The following is a 16,144-nucleotide window of genomic DNA, read 5'->3' as shown; positions in this document are numbered from 1 at the left end:
TGCTAGGCAGGCTAGTGGGAGGGTCCTTTTGTGATGAAATGTTGCATAAATAATGCCGATGGGGGTCTAAATTCACCGTTGCCATGGAGACCTTTGTGCCTGGCTGAACTCAATTCTTTTCTCTTTTAAGACGGCTACAACTAGGCTTGTGGTGTCTCTGATGCGTCTTGCTTGGCTTTCTCTTCAACAGTTTGTGAGTGAAAGAAGAAATTAAACTATGATAATTCGGCATCCTGACTTTTTCGAGACCAGTCTTCTACTCCCTTCGTGATTTTTGAGCTCCTCTGGGGTTCCTTTTAGCCCTGGTTCTGGGAGGGAGGAGCAGGTGGGGGAGCGCCTGGAACCCCAGCACGGCTTCCCAGGAAGGAGGGAAAAGTAACCCCTCATCTTTGTGACTAGTCCACTTGTTGGCCTGGACTACAGTTTTGAAGTATTTGAGGACCATTTGTTTCCCAAGGTAAAAGAGAAAAAAAAAGTGAAAACGGAACGTGTTTTTTTTTTAAATGCTTTCATTCTTGATGTTGTTTGTGTGATGATTTTTAGCTAGCGTTTTAAAACTGCAGGTTGAGAGTTATGTGTGGAAAACACGGGTGGAATTTATCTCTGGCCTCACGGTTGCCAGTCAGTTTATTCAGTGTATTAATGTTGAAATCGTAAAAGCCAAATTATCTAATTCAACAGAATGCAGTTGTAAGGATCCATGTGCTGTTTTTCTATCAGCTAACCATTATAACTGCTTAATAATTGTTTTTAGTAAAACCTGGTGTGTCATAGATACATCCTTTAGATTTCATGAAAGTACCTGTTTATAATTGAGAATTAAGTAATTAAAAGTTGACTTGGAAATTGTGGGCCTCTTTATTTTTCCCCCTTTGGCACACAATTAAATGGAGAACCTCACTCAGAAATAAATTAGTCATTGAGAGTAAAGGAGTAAAAATCACCCAGCCAGTGTTACTATGTAAAGTAACTAAAAATTCAGTGTATTGGATAGTCTAACTTGTTGCATTGCATTCCCTGTCTTAACAGAGTATTTGATTCTCAGTGATGAGCTTTATATTATAAGAACTGGAATACAATAATTGCATGTTTTGATCATTCTAAATGGTGTAAATGGGATGCACAAATCCCGTAATTATAGAAAACCTTTACCATACAAGTATTTCCAGATTGCTTTTATTCACACAACTCACTGAGAGAATTATTGACCAAAATTTACAATGACTTCGTAGATTTCACTCTTCTGCCGCTAGAATTTGTGTACTCAACAGGTGAAAGAAACAAATGGATTTCAGAAAGCTGGGGGATTTAACAGGTGACAGTCTGTGGGAATTGTACGTTAGATTGCTATATATTTATGAGATATGCATACACTGTAGAATTGTGAGTAAAGTAAAATGGAATGAGGACTCAGAAAGTCTTTAGGTTTTTATCTTTAGTGTTTTCAAATGGATGGTAAGAGTAACAGAATGATTTCCAACTTAATTGTGACAATCACAAGATAGAATTTCTACTTGATTAATACTATTTGAAATTTGAATTAATTTGTAACTCAGATGCTGAGGGCAAATAATGACCAAGTTGACATAAAGAATTATTTTTATCAGGAGCATGTTATGACATGTGTTTTAATATTTTAATTGACTCGCATGGGTATGATTTATTTTAAAGAAGCTAACAAAGACTTGAATATACTCTGGGGGTGCCTCTTAGTAAATATTTCAATTAATTAAAGTTAAAAGTGTATTTTGATCATATTAAAGCTAAGAAATCTTTTCATTTTTAAGTGATGGATGCAAACCTCAAAGATACCCATTGAGAATAGCTACTAAAGAAAATTTTGACCTTTGAAAGTGTTTTCCATGCCTTGATCATTATTTAGTAACACTGCCTAAATGTAAAGGTAATTGACCTTGAAGCTTCACTTGGGCAATACAGTACCTAGGCACTCACACTTTGTGGAACATCGATGTCATGGATTCAAGAGACATTAAGTCTTCAAACTATAGGGCACAGTATATGCATGTGACCCAAATAGTTTTTAAACAAATAACAAGTTAACTAACTCCATGGTGTGATTGCCCATTATCTCACATTGCTGAATATAAATGAATATAAATATTTCATTTCATATAAATGAGTATAAATATTTCATATCAGAAGAAAATTTAAACTATTTTTAAATTTGTTTTTTAATCCAAGTATTTATATGATGTGAATCCATCTGACAACATACTAAATTGGGTCCTTCAGAGGCCATCCTAAAGCATATAAGCAGAGATCAAACGAAATGTGATTTAAAAGAAATATGCATTTTGAGGATATTCAAAGGCCAAGTTGCAAAAACTTTCCTGGACTATTTTATTCATAAGTTTTATGCACATGATTAAGAAAAGAATAGTTTTAATTGTGAAAAAATTTATATATATACACATTCCCGGACAATTCCAGGATGGGCCCAACTCAGGATTATATTGATAGGTTACAAAATTACAGCTAATACATTTGACCAAAATTTCCAGTTCAAATGGTTTAGGAACAAGGCTTTGTGTTTGTGTTTCTACAAGAAGCTTATTAACATGTGAATTCTGATTTAGAGCTCTTTTGTAATTCTTCTATCTTGCTGTACCTTATATTCAGCAAATCCTTGTTGAGACCCTCCTTTGTACTAAATATTTTATGCCATGTACCAGAATGGAAAGAGGTATTCCCTGGAGTCTCCATGAACTAAAAAATCTAGTGGGGATGCAGATGTGAGAACTCCTAACTGTAACGCAGTAAAATACCTGCTTTAATGGAGTCATGGTCAAGGAGAGCATGCCACAGCACTGTACTTTATACAGTGCCTTAAAATATGGTAATTCATCCTCCCAGCCTGAGATGAAGAAAGGTTAAGTGACTTGCATGATGTAACTGTTAAAGAATGACTGTAAGGATAATTTCTAAATAGTAGCCAGAGAATTCCTTTGAAAACAGAAATGCCATCATGTCACTACTCTATGTAGAGTCAAAGTCAAAGGCCATGCAGTTGCTGAAGCCCCTTGGTGAAGTGCCCCCTACCAGTCCTGTCTCTCCCACATTTCCTAAGTCTTCCCTCTTGCTCACTTTGCTCCAGCATAGAAGATGCTTTGCTTTTTGTAGAAAATGCTCCCAGCACGTGGCCTTTGCATTTGGCATTTTTCTCTGCTGAAAGCAGTGCAGCAGTCCCCCAGCCCAAATCCAGCCCAGATACACACACACTACCTCCCCCTTGTGTCCCTCTGGCAGAGGTCACCTTGTCAATGAGTCCAGTCTTGATAACCATACTTAAATGGCCTCCCCATCTTCTTTTCCTGCATTATTTTTCTCCAATGCCTTTACCACAGGTGATGCTCTAAGTAATCCACTGGTCCATCTTGTTCAATGTCCATTTTCTCCATTGGAATGTAAACTCTATGAGGCAGGGATTTTTGTCTATTTTATTTTTATTGATGCATTCCCAGCCCCTAGACCCATGCTTGCCTTACTTATTGAATGAAAAAATGAAAAACTAAATATAGTTTCCCTGGTGCCAAATATACAGTGTTCTACTTTGTTGTTGTTTTTGCTGATTGTAAAAATAAAGTAGAAAATATTCGAATTTATCACTGGCAACCCATTATTCTAGTATAAGTGTGAAAGAAAGAGGTCAAATACAGATGGTGGGTTCATAATTGCTTATGTACTAACACTCAGCCAAGTATCACAGAATAGGGGTTGAGAATTTCCCTTCTAATGCATGGTCAGTGGCATCAGGTGGATTCGTAGTGAGAAAGCCCAGGGTGTTCTCCCATCTTCCCGCCCTCTAGCTGTGGAAACTTGACCAGGGCCTTCAGCTCCAGTAGCCATTTGTTGCTTCCACTATAAACATTGTGGCTACTACTATAGTACTCCAGCTGTCTCTAAGGTTCTGTGATTTATCTGCATATTCTCCAAAGTATTTTTATAAGGAACACACGAAGAATTATACACAATCTCTAAAATATTATATCGTATATTTCTTTGTGTTTGTAATGTTCATCAACATGAGAAAAAAGATCCAGTGGCCTGGATTATTTATGTGATCATATTCAGTCAGCAGTTCTGTTAAATAAAGTTTTACTCAAAAACAGAATACATTTTCAGGATCCTAAGAATTACCAGTCGATATTAGTCCATGGTGGTATCTCGTATGGTGGCCATAACTAACGGTGGCTCATCTGGACAGCATCACAACTAGTGAGTATAGGTTTGCCGTTTTTGCGTCCAATCATTTGCCTCTGTCCCATCAAGTTGTTCCTACATTTGACAAGTTTAATTAAACTTAGCACTTGTGGTTTTAAAAATAAACTTTGCGAGCTCTAAGAATTTAATAAACGCTACAGTGCGGCTAATTACATAGTAACCTTCAAATATTTTTTAAAAATGTGAGAGTTACTTCCTCGAGGAATAAAAGTGTTGAGTTAGTCTGTGGCTTCCAATAGTACTGGCTCATTTTTAAAGAAGAAAAGCTAATTACAAGCATTGGTCAACTGTCTCCTTGTTTCTGTAGGAGGCAAATAGATCGTTAGAACCTTTCTGTTTCCTTAGGCCTCAGCTGCTGGTTGCATGTAGGATGTAACATTTGGCTCCATCGTCCTCCAATGAGAGTAATTCCAAATAGGATTATTTGTTGCATGGCTTGGACATTATTCACACATCCCTTCTTTGTGAATTTCAGCTGCTTCAGTTGTTTAATGCCCTCATGCTCTTCTGAATCAGTTTCTGGTAACTTCCATCAGCATTAGTGAAGTTTCTGTGAGACATACCATATTCAGCGTTGAAATGGAAGGGCAGTCAGATGTGGGTGTTAGGGTTGGGGCCTGACTGCACCCACATTATCAGGCAGCACTTCTGCCAGAAAATAGAAACCATCAATATGGAGGTGAGATAACGAAGATTTATAGACGGACACTTTGAGTGAGCTGTGGGGCTGTGTCTACATATGTAGGCCCATAGGTTGTTGGGCCATTTGGTTGTTGGCCCTCATGCTGCTGTGAACTGGACATTAGTTTGTGGACTCTGGCATATTCTGGCATATATTTGGCAAATGTAATGCACAAATATTGGCCAAATGTCATACATTTCCCTTTTAGGGACTTACCTAATCTCTAGGTATAGGATATATTTTTTTTTTCTAGGTATAGGATATTAAATAGGAACATTGAATTCTTTCATTTAAAAATGTATAAACCTGGGGCACCTGGATAGCTCAGTCAGTTAAACATCCGACTCTTGATTTCAGCTTAGGTCGTGATCTCAGGGTCGTGGGATTGAGCCCTACACGGGGCTCCATGCTCAGCAGGGAGTCTGTTTGAGATTCTCTCTCCCTCTCTCTCTTCCCCTCCCCCTGCTCACGAGCTCTCTCTCTCAATAAATAAATAAATATTTTTAAAAATGAGAATAAAAATTTATAAACCTAGGGTACCTGGGGGCCTCAGTTGGTTGAGGGTCTGACTCTTAGTTTTGGTTCAGGTCATGATCTCAGAGTCCTGAGATCAAGCCTACGTCGGGCTCTGCACTCAGTGGAAAGTCTGCTTGAGGATTCTCTCCCTCTTCCTCTGCCCCTCCCCTCACTCATGCTCTCTCTCTCGCTCTCTCTCTCTCAAATAAATAAATAAATCTTTAAAAAATAAAAAAATTAAAATTTTTAACCTGGACCTTTTATTTGTTACTGTTCTGAAATAATCACTGATGTACTTATTGAGCACAGCTAGTACTTCCTTACAACATCTCATTAAATCCTCACAAAGGCCCTATATGTTAGATATTGTCCCTGGACTATAGGTGAGAAACATTAAGTGGAGTAATTATTTCATTATGTGGTATGTCTGAGATCACAGAAAAAAACTGTGCAGATTTTGAACCCATATCTGCTTAACACTGCAGCTTCCTCCCCTTTAGCCTTAGTCCAATGGCAGTGTTCAGTTTAACCATCTCACTTAGATTCTGGAGAACCTGTGTAGATTTTTGCCTGTTTGTATTGCATATCCTTGTTTTTCTTTACTATTCACCTCTAGCCAGGGTGCTCCAAACTGTTCTCCCTTTTACTGTAAACAGATGGACCTGCTAATCAGCAGTTCCTATTTAGAATCCTGCAGGACCCAGAGCTCAGGGATTAGTAATGGAGTGCTAGGAGTACCTCTATCAGAATCAGCATGAGCACGTGTTATAAATGCAGCTTCCTGACTCACAGTCTCAGAGGCTGGGTTGCACATCTGCAATTCTAAGAGGGCCCCTAGAAGACTGCTGGACCCAGGGGCATTTGAGAACCCCCTGTCTGATCTTACAGATGCAGAAACTGATTGTGAGTGAGGGGGGTGCGAAGACAAGTTCAAGGTAGAGCCGAGCATTCTCTGCCCAGAATTGGGGGCAGGGCAGGATAGAGATTGGGGGAGTCCCATCTGCCACAGTGGAAACTCATGTGGGTTCAAAGTGATAAGAGATTGGAGGGGTCAGTGGTATCTGATTGGTCTCAATCTTGTATTTTTCCAGGCCTACTCTCTGCCATGCTGTATTTGTGCATGCACACGAGGGGGGTGGGCAAATGGAGGGGAAAGGACTGTTAGCCTGATCTGGTGATGTTCTCCCCATGCCTTAGTCCCCTTCTTCCTTCTCCCCTCACGGCTCTCATTTGCAGCCATTATGTGGCTCAGTTGATTGTGCAGCCTTGTGGCTCCATGCAGTAAGTCTGTGGATGCTGATATTTCCAGAGCATCTCCTAAGGATATTTTAAATTAAATGGCATAACATAGTTATTAATACAGCACTATTGCCTGAGCTTCCCCTACTTGCCAGTCCCTGTCCTCAAGTCTAGGAGTAAGGAGCTGCAAATCCACTGCCTTCATGGGGCTGCCATTCTAGTCGGGGCCAGAGGATAAATCAATGACTGTTATTACTCTCACTCCTCCTCCTTTCAAAAGAGCTACAGTGTAGGAGTAGAGTCCCTTATGGTGACCTAGAGGCTCAGCCATCCCATGAGACCCGACAAGTTTATCCTGGGCAGTGCTCTGTGAGACCTTTCTCTTTACTCTCATTTTTAAAAGGAAGCCAAGCCAACAACTTTCTTACCATCTTTCTCTACAGGGGGTGTTGATGTTTTGGGGAGACTTTGAGAATATGTGCTTTCAAAGTGGAGACAGAATTCTTAGTGTATTTAACCGGGTGTGAAACAGGCTTCTTAGCTGTGGGGCAGTGGGAAAAAATATGGGCCTGGCTGAGTTTTATATGCTGGCCCCAGTGCACTCCAGTTGTAGGATTCTAAGAAAACGTGGGCATAATTTGTGCATAACGTTCTCTCCATCAGAAGAGTGACCCTCATCACCGTGGCACAGGTGTGATGGGATGTCATTTGAGAAGCATAACTTTGTGTGGTAACTCCCTCTTCCATCTGTGGAACACCATTTCTCTGGCTCGAGATGATGAGTGGGTATTCCTGGGCTGTAAGTGTTTAGTTATTTTTGGTAATGCGTTATTCATCTTAGAACAATGTGGAAGTTCCCGGCTTTTGAAGGCAAAATCCTAAAGGGGTTTCGAGTGAGGAGGTGACTGTGTCACCCTGAGCCATGCAGCCAACGGTCAGAAAGTCCAAGCCCAGGGCTGCTGCGCGGTGCGTGGGGGGGTCACCGAAAGCCTGCCAGCCTGAGTGCACTGCCAGAGGTGGTGGGTGACTGCCACCCCCAACTCTTTCTTTTTCTTTTCTTTTTCTGTTGTTGCTTTTGGCTTTTGGCTTGTTTACTTCTTTATTGGCATATATTTTGAGAAAGAGCAATGGAGTGGAATCAGCTCCAACTCTGGTATTAATTTTATTTCATTTTCTTTCCTTTCCCTGGTGGGTCCCTGAAGGGCTGTAAAGCTGCTACCTCTACTTATTAATCCCTCTGCACCTGAGTTTCCTACCTGCAAAATTAAAGGCTTCAACTCTGTGATCCCTTCCAAAGGAATAGGATTTTATTATCTCTCCAATAGGGGCTTCCTAGTGCCAACGTAGGAGTACAGCTTTTAGCTGGGGAGCAGAGATTATCTCATCCGGGTCCCTGTCCTAGCCTGTGTGTGTCTCTCACCCAGGGGTCTCCAGCCTTTGCTAATTTCACTCCTCTAATCAGTTAGACTTTTGAGCAAGAACATCCACTATGTGTCCATTTATTTGTACGTAATATAAATGTACATCTGTACCAAAATTCATCTGTTAGAAAATATGATAAAAATCTCATAGAGGTGAGAGAGGTGAGAACAGTAATTTAAAATATAAGTTCACACCTGTACTAGGGTTCCCCTACCCCGGGGAATTGCCTTGTGCACCCCACTTCAGAGAAGTGTTGCCACGGCTGAGCTGCACAGCTCAGCAGTGTCAGGAAGTTAACTAAATCATTCAAATTCAAAAGCTGAGATATGAGAAATAGGAACATTTGTTCCTAGCTCAGCCGTCTGTCCTTGTAGGACCCCCCCCCCATCTTGATTATAACCAGATTTGAGGTCATTGATAAAGACGATCATGCCGTCACGAATGATTGTTCCCAATTTGTAAATGAGCACATAATTACCTCCAGGCATTCTTGCAGATAGGGGGCCAATAAGACAATGTTGACATCACAGTGCACTGCATCCAGGTGCTAGAAGACAATCCCAGGCTTATGTTGATCTTTGTATGCCAATGACATGTCCCAGACATGTGCTTATATATCCCTTTGGATTCACTGTTTAGTGGATGGTTATCAACAGGAGACTGGTGGAAAAGCACTGAGCTATGTACTTTCTTTTCAAAACTATAATCAAAGAATTGGGCTGGGCTAATGTCTTCAGAGCAAGCTTATAGAATTTTCAGGTTTTCGAGGCTAATAAAGTATGCATACATTTGGTACAGAATTAGATTTCAAAAAATGTCTAAAATCCTGAAAAAATATGAGATAAAACAAAAAGTTGAAAATTTGGGAGACATGTCTACCCTTGTCTGTGGGCTCAAAGGTATCAAACACAGAGATCTATCATGTATGGAAGTCAGGTTTTGCCGCAGTTTAGGACAAAAGCACTAAAGGTTTAGCTGAATTTAAATTTCAAATATGGAAATTGTTTGACAAAGTTACGAAAGCTAATGTAATCTTAGGTTATATTAATGGAAATTCAATGTAATTTGTAAATAAGTACATAATTAAGACCGAACAAGAATAGAGAAGTTAGATTATTCATTTAGGTATGTATTTATCCTGTACATAAAACTCAGTGGACATTACCTAACTATATTTTGAATGTCTGTTCCCTTAACTTAGCAACCAGCTAACTACAGGCAATCTATTCTTTTTCCTCATCTGTAGAACAGAAATAATAGTCATTACAATAGTGATATTATTAATATTATTAGGAGTAGTATTTCCTAGATCCCTAAAGGGTATTCACTCTACTGTGGGAAGAGAAGGAGGATGTTGCTTTTCCAGGAAAACAATGGCCTAAGTTTCTCAAAATGGGAAGGTTCTCCATGCTGCCTTTAGTAAGATAGAGTTCATTTTTCTTAACTAAATACAAGTTCTACAGTATTTATTAAATACACATCTTGTTGACTATTTAATTTCTGACTGGACTGTTGCTTTTCCCACTTGAATAGCAAGGGAAGAGTGGGAGAAAATTGGCCTAATATGTACGAAACAGCTGCTGGAATCATAGCAGCTTGCTGCCTGGCTCTGCAGCCAGGGAGGCCGGTATTCATTAGCTCTGCCCTCTCTATCAGGTAAAAACTGCAGCTGATGGAAATTACAGTCCCCAGTTTCAGGGGACACAAGGATAATTTGGCTGTTCCTAAAAAGGCATAAACAAAATATTGGCTAAGCACAGACAGATGTTAAGGTTATACTCTGTACATGAATTCATGTACTTGAATTCACTTTAATGGAGTTGAGCTTATGGTATAAGATCTTGCAGCTCATTATAACTAAGTTGTTATGGGCTGCTAATTTGCTAGAAGCTGCTGTATCATGAGCTAGCCCAACTGCCTTGATGGGTCTCCTGGTAGTTAATATGGATTAAATGTGAATCTTTTATTTTTTCCCCTGTGGTCTCACATAATGATATTAGCTTGTCTACAGTGTGACAAATTCAGTGTACCAGGAGCATCTGGTACACTATTCTTTATGACTGAAAATAAGCCTGCAAACTTGATAATGCACATCCATTAAGACACTTCCCCATATTGGGGAGATGTGGAAGGATGATGACCATGGAAGGGATTTACTGGTCACAGTTCATTTTGCTCCAGTGTATATAAACTATCTCAACATTGGTACATTCATCAATGCTATGTTCCTACAAGTTCTTGCTTGATTATCAGGATGCAAATATGGATAGATTCCATGTTCGACTGAACTTAATTTATTCCCAGCAGAGGAATTTCAAAAAGGAAAGAAAAAATAAAAGAAAAAGAAACTAAATTTTCACAGCTTGAAGATAGGTTTAAATTCAGTCTTTTGAAGTTGATCTGGGAATGGACCTCACTGAAATGTTTAAGTCATGAAACCACTTTAGTAAAGAGGGTATCTTTTTAATTGAATGCATAGTATTGTAAGAAATGAGGAGTAGAATCAGATCCTGTTGTGTGCCATTTGGATTGCAACAAGTTAATATAAGAATGTTCATATTTTGAGTCTGTCACTACCTAAGCAGTGAAGAAATGTGAAACAAAGGAGTTGACATACAGATGCATATTATGTAACTTACCAAGGATAGGGAAGACCACTGGGCTAGTTGTCACTGTGTTATTATGTCTGTTTTAGCACTAGCCGAGTAATCTTGAATTATTCACTTAACCTCTCTGATTGCTAGTTCCCTCCTCTTTACACAAAAGGATTATATTTCATATCCTATATTCTTCACTGGGCCATTTGAAGATAAAATAGAGTAACAATAGAGCTGTTACTATACAAAGAGTAAAACTGTTATACTATTATATTGTAGTACAATTATAATAATAACTCTCTCTTACCTGATGTCAGCCCTCTGGTAACCTCAAGCCCCTCAATCAGTGGTAGATGTGGCATTAGCAATTAAAAACCACTCTGGAGGCAATGAGGAACAGGAGCTCTGAAAGGTACACAAAAAAATCACCAGAAAGAAATGTCAACAATATAAATGAAGGAGAAGAGAAATGAGACTATTTCTTTGGTTGTAGGAGCCAATAGCTGTGTGTGTCCACAGTGCCAGAGGACTTTACTATGTCCACCTAATTATGAAAAAGCTCTGCAATAGTCAGGGACATTTAGGGACAGGCAAACTAACATTCTACCAGGGCAATATCCTTGTAATGTCATATAGGATCCATGTTAACACTAAAGACCTTCAGATGTCAAGAACAGTTAAATAGTATTAATTATTTTCTTATCAAATGAGTTCAATAACATTTCAAAAGGTTTCGTATGGAAAGAGATGAAGTGGTGTATCGCATTTAATGAATGAGGAAAATCAGGATCATTGTTGAATATTAACCTGTTACTGAAGTCAAAACTTCCAATGTAATTTGCCTGGTATTCTATCTGGTCCTACATTCCAGTCAAACTGCACTCTAATTACTCCCTGAAACACTTACACACATGGTCAATATTTGTCTAATTCTGTGCTTTAAATCATGCTATTTCTTCCATTTGTAATGCTTTTCCTCTGCCTTTTCACATGGTCAAATAGTGATGTCTCATTGTCCCTCTCAGTTGCCACCTTATGCATGTACCATTACCCTTGAATTCCTTCTCCCCACCCTCTCCCATCTTCCCTAACCGGATGTTGCCCATTCATATCCATCTCATCACAATTTAGCATTTTACTTTGTATTCTGTATGCACAGATTTCAACTCTTTTGTTAGACTTAAAGCTATCAACAAGATCTCTATAGGTTCTCCAGAGAAACAGAAGCAATAGGATATATAGAACTATATAGAAAGAGATTTATTATGAGGTCAGAATGCAGTGATTGTAGGAGCTCAGAAGTCCTACAATCTGCCATCTGCAAAGTTGGAGGTCCACGAAAGCCGATGGTGTTCCAAACTCAAAGACCTGAGAATGAGGGGAGTCCATGGTGTAAAGTTCTGGTCCAAGTCCAAAGGGCTAGACAACCAGGAGTGCCAGTGTCTGAGGGCAAGAGAAGATGGGTGTCCCAGCTCCTACAAAGAGAAAACATTTGCCCTTCCTCCACCTTTTTTCTATTAAAGCTCTCAACTGATTGGATGATGCCCACAGCATTGGTAAGCGTGATCTTCTTAGTCTCCTAAGATTCAAATGCCAAACTCCTCCAGAAACACCTTTATAGACATCCTAAGAAATAATATTTACCAGTGATCTGGGCATCCCTTAGTCCAGTCAGGTTGACACATAAAGTTAACCATCACAGGATCCATACCTGAACTAATTTTGTACCCATGTCTTTCCTGTCTTTGTCATCCAGCACCTTGCAGAATGCTTTGCCCATAAATATCAGCTGTCCTACTGTTACTTTTTTCATTCATTCCTTAAATACTTATTTGGCACCTACTCTGCGGGAGGTATTAGAGATTTGGATGAAAAAGGCAGCACTGTTTTTGCCTTAGAATTTAACATCATAAAAATAGTAACTCCAAAATAATTGAGACTTGTGGTTTACTGGCAGGCAAATAGTATTGATGGCTCAATCCCCATCTATGGTTGCTGTTAGTGAGAAGCCAGTATGCCTTTTGCATTTCATTTATGTACCACAGAAATCTGATATCATAGTACTGAAGAGATATTAAGCAGCAGTGTCATCAGACTATTTGGGACTATTTCTAGGGATAAAATGAGAGAACTCCCTGGAATGTTGGGGCCACTGAAGAGACTTAGACATCTCCTAGTCCTGAAATACTGATAGGCTCTCAGCTCAAAGAGCTACCAGTAAAATTCACTAGAGAATTTTATGTTAGGAAGATGGTAAATCATGGGAAAATTGATTATTCTACCATGCAAATGTTATAACAGTATATGAAAATGCCAATTTTATAATTGAGGGTTTTTTCATGTAAATTTTATAGTTTGGCAAGAAAACTTTGGGGGCTAAGCCAATAGAAAGCAAGTACCTCCTGAAGCTTTTCTCAAAATCAGAGAGTGTTCTTTCTTGCTCGGTAAAGTACTACAGTCTTTTCTTGGTGGCCAAGCAAAAGGAATAATGTCTTTGAACATGTAAGTAAGTAGGTGGTAATTAGCATACAAATTGTTTAATTGTAATTAAACACTAGTAAAGTTTGGAAGAAAATGTGGTGAGAGGATTCAGTTTTTGTTAATTAATTTAGGTTATGTCTGTAATTTCAAATTAATAATATTGTATTAACTTGCAAAAGTCTGCATTTGTGTAAACAAAAAAAATATGAATAGAGACCACCAATCAGATTATCTCAACACATTCAATTCCTCATATTAATATCAAGATTTAATGGAGATACCATGATGCTCATGGCAATAAATGTTTCCTTTAGTGTTATAGAATGTTGAGCCATTGAAAGGTTAAATGTTAAGAACTATTAATTTTTATTCTTAGGAAATAAGGAGTCACTGAAAGATTCTTAAGTACATGAATAACAGAATCACATGTATTAATTTTTTTAAGGATGATTTTTGGCCTATATTATGGAGAACAAATTGAAAGCAGGTATGAACAGGGGCAGACACTCTAATTAGGAAAATGAGTTCAGGTCTCCAGACAAGAGATATTGGTAGTTAGAATTGGAGTAGTGACAGTGGAGATAATGGACGGATTGGAGAGGTAGAATTGGTTGTTACAACTCTACTCTCAATTCCAATGTGGGTTTTCCTCCCACACCAAGCAATTATCTGATACCACCTGGGTGTCCTACAATCCTGACACTCTCTACCGGAGATAGCATCAAATCCCACAAGTTAAGGACTCAGTCCTCCAAGATTGCCCCCCTCCCCCAGCCACACACACCTCAGATGCCAGTGGCAAGTCTGAGTTGTCACCTGTGCTTCTAACCAACTGACCAGCTATAGATTGGGTTCAACTATTTTACTAGAGCTGCTCACAGAACGCAGAGAAGCATTTTACTTACTAGATTACTGCTTGATTATAAAAAGATATAACTAATGACCACCACAGGGCAAGGTATGGGGAAAGGGCTCAGCTTCCGTGTTCTCTTTGAGTGCATCACTCTCCCCAAATTTCCACATGTTCATCAACCTGGAAGCTCTTTGAACCCCATCATTTGTGGTTTTTATGGAGACTTCATTACCTAGGCACAGTTGATCAAGTCATGGACCATTGATGATTAAACTCAATCTCCAGCCCCTCTTCCCTTTCTGGAGGCCCCACAGTATGGGACTGAAAGTTCCAACCCTCCAATTACATTGTTGATACTCCTGGCAACCAATTCTCATCTTTTGGCGTGGTTCAAAAGTCGAAATTTCATTAACATAACAAAAGACACCATGTCATTCTTACCACTTAGGTAATGTCAAGGGTTTTAGGAGCTCTGTGACAGAAATGGGGTTGGAAAACAAATATATATTTCTTATTATAAATTACAGTATCACAGTGGTATTTAATGACTTATTGTGTATGTCTGGAGAGGACAAAGTGCAGAATTATGAACACATTTGGGAATTAGGTAACTTGGGTAAATGATAGTACTATTTTTTTTTTTTTACACAGACTACCATTTTATTGCCCATCAGAGCAATGATGTTATCATATGATGAATAGTCTTTAAAAAATTCCACTAAACATTCATGAGAGAATGAGAATTAAAAAGACATATGGTGTCTAAATGATAGTACTATTGACTGAGATAGGAAAACAACAGAGTGAGAACAGGTTTACAGGTTGTCTATGATGTTGGTTTTGGACATGAACCTCTGGGTTTTCCAGAGTGGATGTCAGTGGCCATTTGTATGTACACCATTACTGGTTATTGAAGCTGTGGGGATTGATGAGATTATTTAGAGAAAGTCTAAGAAAGTAGAAATCTTTAAAAATCCCAATGAGAATGTAGCTTAAGAGAGTAGGAGACATCCATAGAGAATAAGGGCAGCCAGAGAGGTGGGAAGGAAGGCAGGAGAGGGGTGTATTGAAACCATAAGACGAATTTGTTTCAGGAAGAAAGGATAAGCCAATGAAGTAAAATACTAACAATAGGTCAGTTAAAATACTGATGGTGTATGGTGATGGGCTCATATAGAATTATTCCACTGGTATGAATATTTTTTTTAAAGATTTTATTTATTTATTTGAGAGAGAGGGAATGAGAGACAGAGAGCATGAGAGGGAAGAGGGTCAGAGAGTCAGAGGGAGAAGCAGACCCCCAGCTGAGCAGGGAGCCCGATGTGGGACCCGATCCCGGGACTCCAGGATCATAACCTGAGCTGAAGGCAGTTGCCCAACCAACTGAGCCACCCAGGCACCCTCCACTGGTATGAATATTTAGCTATTTAAATTTCCACAAAAGCATTGAGTGAGAAAGGATAAATATTGGCCCAAACATTTCTATTCTAAATAGAATTATTACTATAAATCTTATTCTATAATTCAAGTTAGTTATACAAAAGACATATAATATGAGAGAGCACAAGCACAACTCATGGAAAACTACCATAGAAATTTTGCATTGGAAGTACCACACAAGTCACTTAACCTCATCTTTTACCTTTTGTCAGATGCCTGAGTGAGTTGGCTCTATGTCTATACACTTTCTCATATTGACCCAAGCTGTATTTTTTGAGGCCATACATTAAGTTATCCATCCATCTGTCCAGTCATCATTTATTGAACGTACTACATATTAGGTGAGAGGAAGGTGATAATGTAAAGGCATTGCCCCTGCCATCAAGACATGTATGTTCTAAGAGAGAAGACAAACATGTAATTAGGTGAATTCAATAAAGCATGGTTGTGCTATGAGAGTGGTGGTCATTTCTTGTTGTGTGTCGGGAGTGAGCTTGCGGCCAGCAATGTACTCATACAGAACAGATGGTAATTAAATAAATCAATGTTGAGATCCAACACCATGAAACAAAAGCATTTTTCCTAAACTTAAGAACAGGGGAAGAGTGGGGAGGAGGAAATGGATATTTGGAGCAATGGGCACAGAGCAAGCACATGCAACGTCCATTTGAG

At 39.0% G+C, this 16,144-nt stretch overlaps 1 protein-coding gene across 5 annotated transcripts in view; it reads left to right on the top strand.

The window, feature by feature from the left end:
• The window catches only part of CTNND2 (catenin delta 2), an 892,725-nt gene that overhangs the window by 300,763 nt on the left and 575,818 nt on the right, over nt 1–16,144 (top strand). The window contains exon 1 of one of the 5 annotated variants that reach the window (XM_078066565.1): nt 228–457. The exons of the other annotated variants lie outside the window; for them this stretch is intronic. The gene's annotated coding sequence lies outside the window, so the exon portion shown is untranslated. Of the gene's footprint in view, nt 1–227; nt 458–16,144 lie in introns of those variants that run through there. 5 annotated transcript variants of the gene reach the window in all.

Source organism: Halichoerus grypus, chromosome 2 (assembly GCF_964656455.1).
Source record: "Halichoerus grypus chromosome 2, mHalGry1.hap1.1, whole genome shotgun sequence".
In the NCBI taxonomy this organism is placed as follows: domain Eukaryota; kingdom Metazoa; phylum Chordata; class Mammalia; order Carnivora; family Phocidae; genus Halichoerus; species Halichoerus grypus.
The sequence above is the reverse complement of the archived record's forward strand: the minus strand, read 5'-3'. Positions and strand labels throughout refer to the sequence as shown.